The sequence below is a fragment of the Bufo gargarizans genome, chromosome 4, assembly GCF_014858855.1.
Source record: "Bufo gargarizans isolate SCDJY-AF-19 chromosome 4, ASM1485885v1, whole genome shotgun sequence".
Classification (NCBI taxonomy): Eukaryota; Metazoa; Chordata; class Amphibia; order Anura; family Bufonidae; genus Bufo; species Bufo gargarizans.
In genome coordinates, this window is record NC_058083.1 from 70,510,141 (window position 1) to 70,519,347 (window position 9,207).

Here is a 9,207-nt window from a genome sequence, read left to right on the forward strand (position 1 = left end):
TATTTTGTCAGTGATTTACGGATCCCTCATGAACATTACAATCCATGAGTCCGTGATGCCATCCATGTTAGGTCAGATGTTTTCATGGATCATTGCTAGAAGATGCTCTGGGAATTAATTTTCAGCCTAGCAGTGTCCATGGAATACAGATGACTCACAGAGGGCAAAAAACATGGACGAAACATGGACGAAACATAGATATCTTCACAGATAAACCATTGACCATCTTATCACTGATGTCATCATGGACACAGATGTGTGAAAGAGATCTTACAGAAGGGATCAGCAACCTCCAGCACTCCAGCTGTGGTGATACTATGACTCCCAGCATGCACTCTTGCTTCTTGGAACTCCCATAGAAGTGAATAAAGCATGCTGGGATTTGTAGTTTCACAACAGCTGGAGTGCCGAAGGTTGATGTATGCCAGAGGGTGGTCCTTCTAGGGTTAGACTGGCCCAACACTTTAGACCTCTGTCGGACAGCTATTACTCCTGACCTTTCCATTAACATGGATATTCAGCTCGACCGAGTATGCATGTTCTAAATAGGGATGGCGGTGGCTATCTCTCTTGAGAACAAGAGGATCAGGCATGTTGAAATACAGCATGTTTGAGCCTTCTTTCCCTTGACATTTTCTGTTGGGGTATAGCCAGGACACCACCATACACATGAAATGATCGGGCCAATCATGAGGTTTGGTCGACATTGATCTGATACGTAGGCAGTAGCCAGTAATGGACAAGAGACTATGTAATGTAATGCTACTACTAGAGTTGTACCAGTGTGAGACTGTAGATGGCGGTGTACCAGATCATATGCTTTAAGTGGAAGTTACTTCAAAATGGCCGTTACTCTCACTGAGGACTTTAGATCTGCATGATATAGATGGTGCTGTAACTTTTGCCCTCAGCAGTTTACAACAAAAACACACTCACCGAGGGTTTTTTGTTATAAAATCTTATATTATGTTTTTTTTTAAATGTAGTATTAGATTGTAAAGCTATGGAAACCTTGTATTTCTAAGACACCGACAAATCTATGATGTGCGACTATTGGCTGTGTCTTTCAGCTGCTGCTTGGAGTCCTGGCTTCTGCTCCAGTGAGGTCTTCCCACCCTTCTAACAAGACATCTGTTGTCTTCCAGCAAAAAACACGGATGTTGGCTTGGAGTTTGGTACAATGATTCATCCCCAGCACAATATCAACATCATTCAGATGTTTAACAGCTTAGTGTAGCGTGGCAATCCATGACTGCCTGAATTCTTCATCATAAGCTTGGCCAACCCTGAATCTTAAAGGAGTTATGCCTTGAGTGATGTAAAAAATTTAAATCAGCCATCATATAGTACATGACAGTCTATTTCTAGAACCAGATGTGTACCTCACAAGGATCCAGAGATCCCTGCATTCTTTGCCCCAATTCTTTTGCTAGATTTATTTCAGGCTGTCCGATAAGGGGATGTGTCCTTTCTGCTGCAGCTATTTCATTGTAACTGCCACAGCTTCTAACAGAAGATATGGCTAAGGACAGTTGAAGATTTAAACTGAGCTTGTGCGTCCATCTCAGTGAGCTGGACAAAGAATTTAGAAAAAGAGCAAACAGCAGGTGGCGCTATACAGGTAGATTTCAGTGAATAACTCAGAGACCATACTAAATGTTTAATTACATGCAATTACAAAAGTATTCAGATCCAGGTGTTGATTTAAAAAATGTAGCATATTTTTGTTGGACAACCCCATTAGCATCAAACCTCTGTGCGTATAAACAGTAGTCAAGCAGTGATATAATAAGCTAACCAAATAGAGGCAAACAGCTTAACGGAACTGAAGCCAGCCCAAGGAGAAGATTTTATTAGCCAGGAAAAAGTGAGTGAATCAGCATGTAAGTGGGCAGAGGAGGACTGGCCAAAGACCCTACAGGGAGATTTCCTGGTTGCCCGATGCCCAGGGTGCCACCCAAACATTCCTCACGCCCGGCAGTGTGTTATGATAAACAAAAGAGCCTGTGCCCTGCGCGATTTAGCGCAGGGCAAGGGAGCGCATCGGAGCATGAGATGCTCCGATGCTAGCCGCAGGGCTGCTGCCTGGGTGAAAATAAGGGTATGTCCGGGTTCAGCTCTGAATCCGGACAACCCCTTTAAGAACAGCTCAGGCAAGATGGCCGCCCCCGTAATCATGTTCAGGAAATAGAATAATGTTATATGTAATCAGAAAATAAAAACAGATAACTGGTTTTAACTGGCAGATACACTTTTTGGTGACACATATCCTTTATAGCATACATTAGAAAAGTACTTAAAAGGGTCCTTGAAAAATACTTATGGAACTTACAAGTTCTCTGCTTGACTTATTCACACCCAGAGACTGATCATGTCTAACTGACACAGACTCCATTGCTTGGGTAAAAGTGGGATGTCTGCACCCCTTTATCTACATAACTGCTTAAAATGTTTGACGTATCTCAGTCCGGTTCAGTTTGCAGGGGGCCTAGTCTGGCTACTGAATGCGTTTTCTGTTGATCTAATATGATTTAAAGTTCAGACAAAATCAAAAGTTTCTTCTTTATATGCTACAAAACAAGGACCGTCCTCTGCGTGAGTCACATTACACATCCATGAGTCACACGTGTCTAGTTCTCTCCTTTGGCGAGAAATTTTTAAAGTTCAGATAAAACTCGCATAGAATTGGCTTTATCAGTTTAGCACATCTGGCCAGGGGTGCATGGGCATGGCAGAAGGGGGGAGGACACGTGTCCAAAAAGATGGTCTTATGCAGGTTAATTCCCTGCAGAAGAGCATTGTGGTAACTGGAGAACTAAGAAGCCATGCTAGTTGTCAGTGACTTGAGCGTTGTCAGGACTCGGAGCATGCCTAAGAGCATGCTGAGAAAGGGGAGGGCAGGTAAAAAGGCTAGCAACATCTCCAAAATGTATTGCTTCTCAGCCTTTAGTGAGGCCGGACTGGAGGCGTTGCCTTATGGGGAGGCTGGCATGGCGGGGGGTGGTTCAGGGAAGCAAGAAGGAGGATTGGGCAGTTTAAGTTGATGGGGGTGGGGGTTAGTAAATTAGGGGGGCGGGGTCATGGCTTAAAAAGGGGGCTGTGGGGGAAGAAAGGAAGCCATTTTATAGGGTAAGGCAACGAACCCCTGCCCACCCTCCCTTGTTTTGGTGGTTTATGTTGTTGATCCTGTTCGTGTAAGGTGAAGACAAGTTGGGGGGATGTTTTTTGGGATTGGTGTTGTCGCGGCAGCTGTGGCAGTGGTAGGTCCTTGAAGTTGCCAGGTTGCTGAGGAGGGGAGGGCCCTACGGTTGGGGCTGGACTCCCTTGGTTGGTGGAGGATTTAATGGGTCCATCGGTTGGTGCCTCCGAGCTGGTGTTTAACGGCTGGAGGCAAGGTGGAGTTCCCCATATGGGATTTCATTATTTTAGGCTTTGAGAGCCTTTCTTCGTCGGTAATGTTCATAATCTGTATGGATGGAAATAATAAAACGGCTGTTGTGCCCGATTAAAATCCACAGCTGTGTCAGAATGGTTATTGGGGAAAGGGGAAAACGATCCTGGGACATAGGTTGGAGAGTCGGCGGACCAGTAACCAGTACCAACGTCATGGCTAAGAGCAAGCGTGGTATCTGCTCTTCTCAGCTTAGATATGTCTCCTATCTGGTGACCATATGTCCAATGGATTTATTGAGCAGTGACATAAAAAGGAGCTTGCTTGCAGAAGATGCAGTAGCTCTCGGACCAGTACATCCCCTTCTAATCCAGTGTCCAAAAACAGAATCCAGCTCAGCGCACCTGTGTGTGTATATGTGTGTGTGTATACAGGTGTATGTGTGCGTACTGAAATTGATTCTTTGAGGGGCATTTATCAAAGTCTTTATGCCACTATTGTGGAGTTAAAAAGTCACAAATTGTGGTGCGTGCCATATTTGCACCAGAGTTAATGATTAAAAAACACAGCAGGTCCAGCATCACCTTAGTAACTTCCTCCCTAAAACTCTATCCTGTATTCATGGACAGCCCCTACCCTCCCTGCACTTTGAAGAAACATACACGAACCTTGTAAAAAACTTCAACCATAAGGAAACAGTGTGGACACTGCATGCACACCAGGACACATAGAATACTGTGGAAGATGTCAACAACGCTTGTGGCTGCTTAGGCTACTTTCACACTAGCGGCAGCCTTCTCCGGCAGGCTGTTCCGGCAGGCGGTGTTACTTCACCACACTAAGCTAAAGAGCTGCCTCATCCTCCTCTCTGCTCTACTTGTCAGGGATTATGATCCTGAATACAGCTGATAAGAACTACAGCTGAAGCTCTGACGCAACTTGTCCTCCTGTGTGATTAGGACAGGTTTTGTGTGTACTAATAGGGCGGCGGCCATTTTTTTTCTCCTAATGATTGCTCCCCAGACAAAATGAGCCATTATAACTAATGAAAGGTATTTGGGAATATATTTATAATAAAGTAATATTTACATTCCCGGAGAACCCCTTTATGTCCATGGTGGTATAGATATTGCAACTACTACTAATAATGGGACAAAGCATTTCCTCAACCAATAAGGATGCATGTGCATTTAGGTATGCAAAAAAGAATGTCATCGCTTGGTGTCTATGACTTGTGATCCAAACAATCGAAGAATCACTGTAATGGGACATTCATTAAGATTTGGGAATTATTGGGTCAAATACCTTAAAGAGACCTTAAAACCATTTCAATACTGTGGCAGGATCATAAACCCACATTTTATATATGGAATCCATCCATGTGACAGAATCAACACAATTCTCCAAAGAGGAGTGATCCAAAATGTATCCACAGTGATTGGAAAGACTGTTCTCCAGTTACCAGGAACATCTGAGGGTAGTTATAAATTGAAGAGGGAACAATTTTTTTCACACTGGGTTAGTTGGAGATAAGTTGATTATAATTTTTCCTTCAAAAAACAAGTTTATAATTGAAAAAATTATTGTTTAATTGCATTCTCTATCTTTTTAATTACATTTTTTGGAAGATTTGAAACTAATTAGAAGTTATGTATACCGTATATTATATATAACTATAGTTGATGAAATTCAGTGTTATGCAAGCGGGCGTGGACCCACTGCGCCACTGACCGGCTATACCCTGGAGTGGCGTGACTAAGTAACTAATATAAATAATGAAAGTGGGGCACACTCTAAAAGTATAGGGATCTTTATTAACACTGTTGGTAATAATGCAATAAAATGACAGCAAATATTAAAAATAAAAAATTGCAGAAAAATGTTAAAATACAATAAATGTTGACAATAAAATTAAACCTTAGATTATAAATGACCGTAAAAAACAAAATAGGTAAAAATATATTAAATAAGACACTATAGTCAATATGTGCATGGATCCCAATATAAACTTTGGATACGGATAACCGTTTACAAGATATAAACTCACTGGTTACTTGGTATAAAATCCCATACAAGGTTAGTATGGTGTTGTATGTGATCTTGCAGAAAGTCCTTACTTGCCAATATTGGCAGTGATCGGGAGCGTATGCAGCCTGTAAATTTTGCGTTATACAGTGTTCAGGCTGTTCATGCGCACAGCGGCGTCCCGCTGTATTTGATATAGCAAAGCGATCGCTTATCGATGATTTGTAGAGGCTTATCCGAGGGTCTTTTGATGCTGGATATTAAGCTCTCGACTCGGCGTACCTGTCTTGGTTCCGGTCTCAAGAGCTGGTTCCGGAACCAAGACAGGTACGCCGAGTCGAGAGCTTACTATCCAGCATCAAAAGACCCTCGGGTAAGCCTCTACAAATCATCGATAAGCGATCGCTTTGCTATATCAAATACAGCGGGACGCCGCTGTGCGCATGAACAGCCTGAACACTGTATAACGCAAAATTTACAGGCTGCATACGCTCCCGATCACTGCCAATATTGGCAAGTAAGGACTTTCTGCAAGATCACATACAACACCATACTAACCTTGTATGGGATTTTATACCAAGTAACCAGTGAGTTTATATCTTGTGACCGGTTATCCGTATCCAAAGTTTATATTGGGATCCATGCACATATTGACTATAGTGTCTTATTTAATATATTTTTACCTATTTTGTTTTTTACGGTCATTTATAATCTAAGGTTTAATTTTATTGTCAACATTTATTGTATTTTAACATTTTTCTGCAATTTTTTATTTTTAATATTTGCTGTCATTTTATTGCATTATTACCAACAGTGTTAATAAAGATCCCTATACTTTTAGTGTGCCCCACTTTCATTATTTATATTATTTATCACTTTCAGACTGGGTGTTGTCTGTTAAGTGGGTGCACCTCTGTGTGGTTCTCCACCTCATTTTAGTGCGACATTCCCTGTTTCAGTGACTAAGTAACTACCTTATCTTCACTAGAGCCTCTGATGGTGATGATAGGCTTGGGCCGTTAGGGTACTTACCAGGTGCTACCCCAGAGCAGTCCCCAGACCAGTGGCAGCTGACCTGGAGGTCAGAGATACCGGTGAAAAGCACCGATGGGAAAGACGTGGTCAGGAAGTCCGGAGTCAGGGCAGGCAGAGATCAAGCAAAGTCCGTTAAATCGAGTAGCAGGGTCCAGTACACAGAAAAGCAGAAACTTCCAAAACACCTTCACACCAGGAATGAGACGAGCTAGTGACCAAGATTGCTCAGGCGGCTTCCTGGGTCAGAAAGCGCCTTTAAATACTTCCTGAAACCCAGCCAAAGGCTGGGGAGATAGAGGACGTGTACGTGCTGCCTCACAAGGGAGGACAGACATGCCCGTCCACGTCCCAACAACACTACAGGACTCAAGCACTAAGTAAGCTCTGGCACGGAGCACAGATACAACAGTTAAGCTACCTGCTGCACACAGTCAGCATGGCAGCAGGAGGGAATGAGGAGCCCAGCGCCCGTGCCCGCATGTAAGGCCAGCAGCGCAGGCACGGAACTCTGAGCTAACATTCAGTTTGCACAGCAGTAGAAAAGTGAGATTGTTTTAGGCAGGGACCTCGCCATCACTCTAATGGGACATGTTTTTATATTAGTGGCTAATATAAAAACAGCAACATGCGCGAAAATAAATATGAAAATGTGCTTTGCATACAAATGAGCTCCAAAACAGTTTCTGGTCATGCATTAGCAATTGCTTAAAAAGTACTTAAGTTGTAAATGTAAACCCTAAGTTGTAAACCCTATATATAAAGCATAACCTGACATTTTATGTTAAAAGAATACTCCCAGGATTCCAGGCAGAACTGGTTGGTTAGTTCAATAGCTTAGCCATTATGACACATTGGTGCTCATTGTTATAGTTCAAAAGCTTTATAAGAATTCACTTTATATAGACATACTAGCAGAAGGAGCCGGCTTCGCACAGGTATATTTCATCTATTTCATTTAATGTTTGTGTGTGTCATTAAAAGATATCAACAGTATCCCCATAACAGTGACCTCTACAGCACCTCGCCCCTTCAACAGTGACCTCCACAGCTGCCTGCCCCCTTAAACAGTAACATCCACAGCGCCCATCCCTTTAACAGTAGTGATGAGCGGCAGGTGCCATATTCGATTTCGACGAAATTCGCGAATATTCGATAGAATATTCGTTTTATATTCGTCGAAATCGAATATTCGTCATTATTCTTGTTATCGCGATTAATATGCGATTTAAATAATCGAATTTCGATTTTAACTTAAAGGCTACTCTCCTATTGAAATTGCAATTCGATTTTTTCAAGTTATAATAATCGAATTTCGATTTTAACTTAGCACTGCTATATGCCATATTAGGCTAACTAATATGGCATATAGCAGTGCTAAGTTAAAATCGAAATTCGATTATTATAACTTGAAAAAATCGAATTGCGATTTCAACGTAATTCTCAAATCCGACAGTACATTCTAGTATATGGAGTCGTTCCCATGGTGATGGGGACGCTCCATAAGCATGGAATATGGCTTTAATGGCTTGGTAGAATTAGCGAATTGACGAATATATTCGTTATATTCCACAAAACGAATATAACGAATGTATTCGTCATATTCCACAAAACGAAGATAACGAATGTATTCGTCATATATCACAAAACGAAGATAACGAAGTATTCTGCATCTTCATTTTAGCTACATATTCATCAATTTCGCTAATTCTAGCAATGATATAGGAAAGTTGACTATAGAGACAGCTAAGTATAATTCGCTATGCGATTATATTACTGCTTTTTTTTATAAATAGTATAATTATAATAATTATCAGGTATTATAATTATTCTATTTATTTAAAAAAAAAGCAGTAATATAATCGCATAGCGAATTAAACTTAGCTGTCCAGTCAGTGCCCGTTGCCGCTTCTGCCGACTTCCATGCTCATGGAGCGTCCCCATCACCATGGGAACATCTCCATATACTAGAATGTACTGTCGGATTTGAGAATTACGTTGAAATCGCAATTCGATTTTTTCAAGTTATAATAATCGAATTTCGATTTTAACTTAGCACTGCTATATGCCATATTAGTTAGCCTAATATGGCATATAGCAGTGCTAAGTTAAAATCGAAATTCGATTATTATAACTTGACATAATCGAATTGCGATTCCAACTTGGACCTGGTTTACTATATGGTTGGCTTCAATGGCTTGGTAGAATTAGCGAATTGACGAATATATTCGTTATATTCCACAAAACGAATATAACGAATGTATTCGTCATATTCCACAAAACGAAGATAACGAAGTATTCTGCATCTTCGTTTTAGCTACCTATTCATCAACTTCGCTAATTCTAGCAATGATATAGGAAAGTTGACTATAGAGACAGCTAAGTTTAATTCGATATGCGATTATATTACTGCTTTTTTTTAAATAAATAGAATAATTATAATACCTGATAATTATTATAATTATACTATTTATAAAAAAAGCAGTAATATAATCGCATAGCGAATTATACTTAGCTGTCTCTATAGTCAACTTTCCTATATCATTGCTAGAATTAGCGAAATTGATGAATAGGTAGCTAAAATGAAGATGCAGAATACTTCGTTATCTTCGTTTTGTGATATATGACGAATACATTCGTTATCTTCGTTTTGTGGAATATGACGAATACATTCGTTATATTCGTTTTGTGGAATATAACGAATATATTCGTCAATTCGCTAATTCTACCAAGCCATTGAAGCCATATTCCATGCTTAT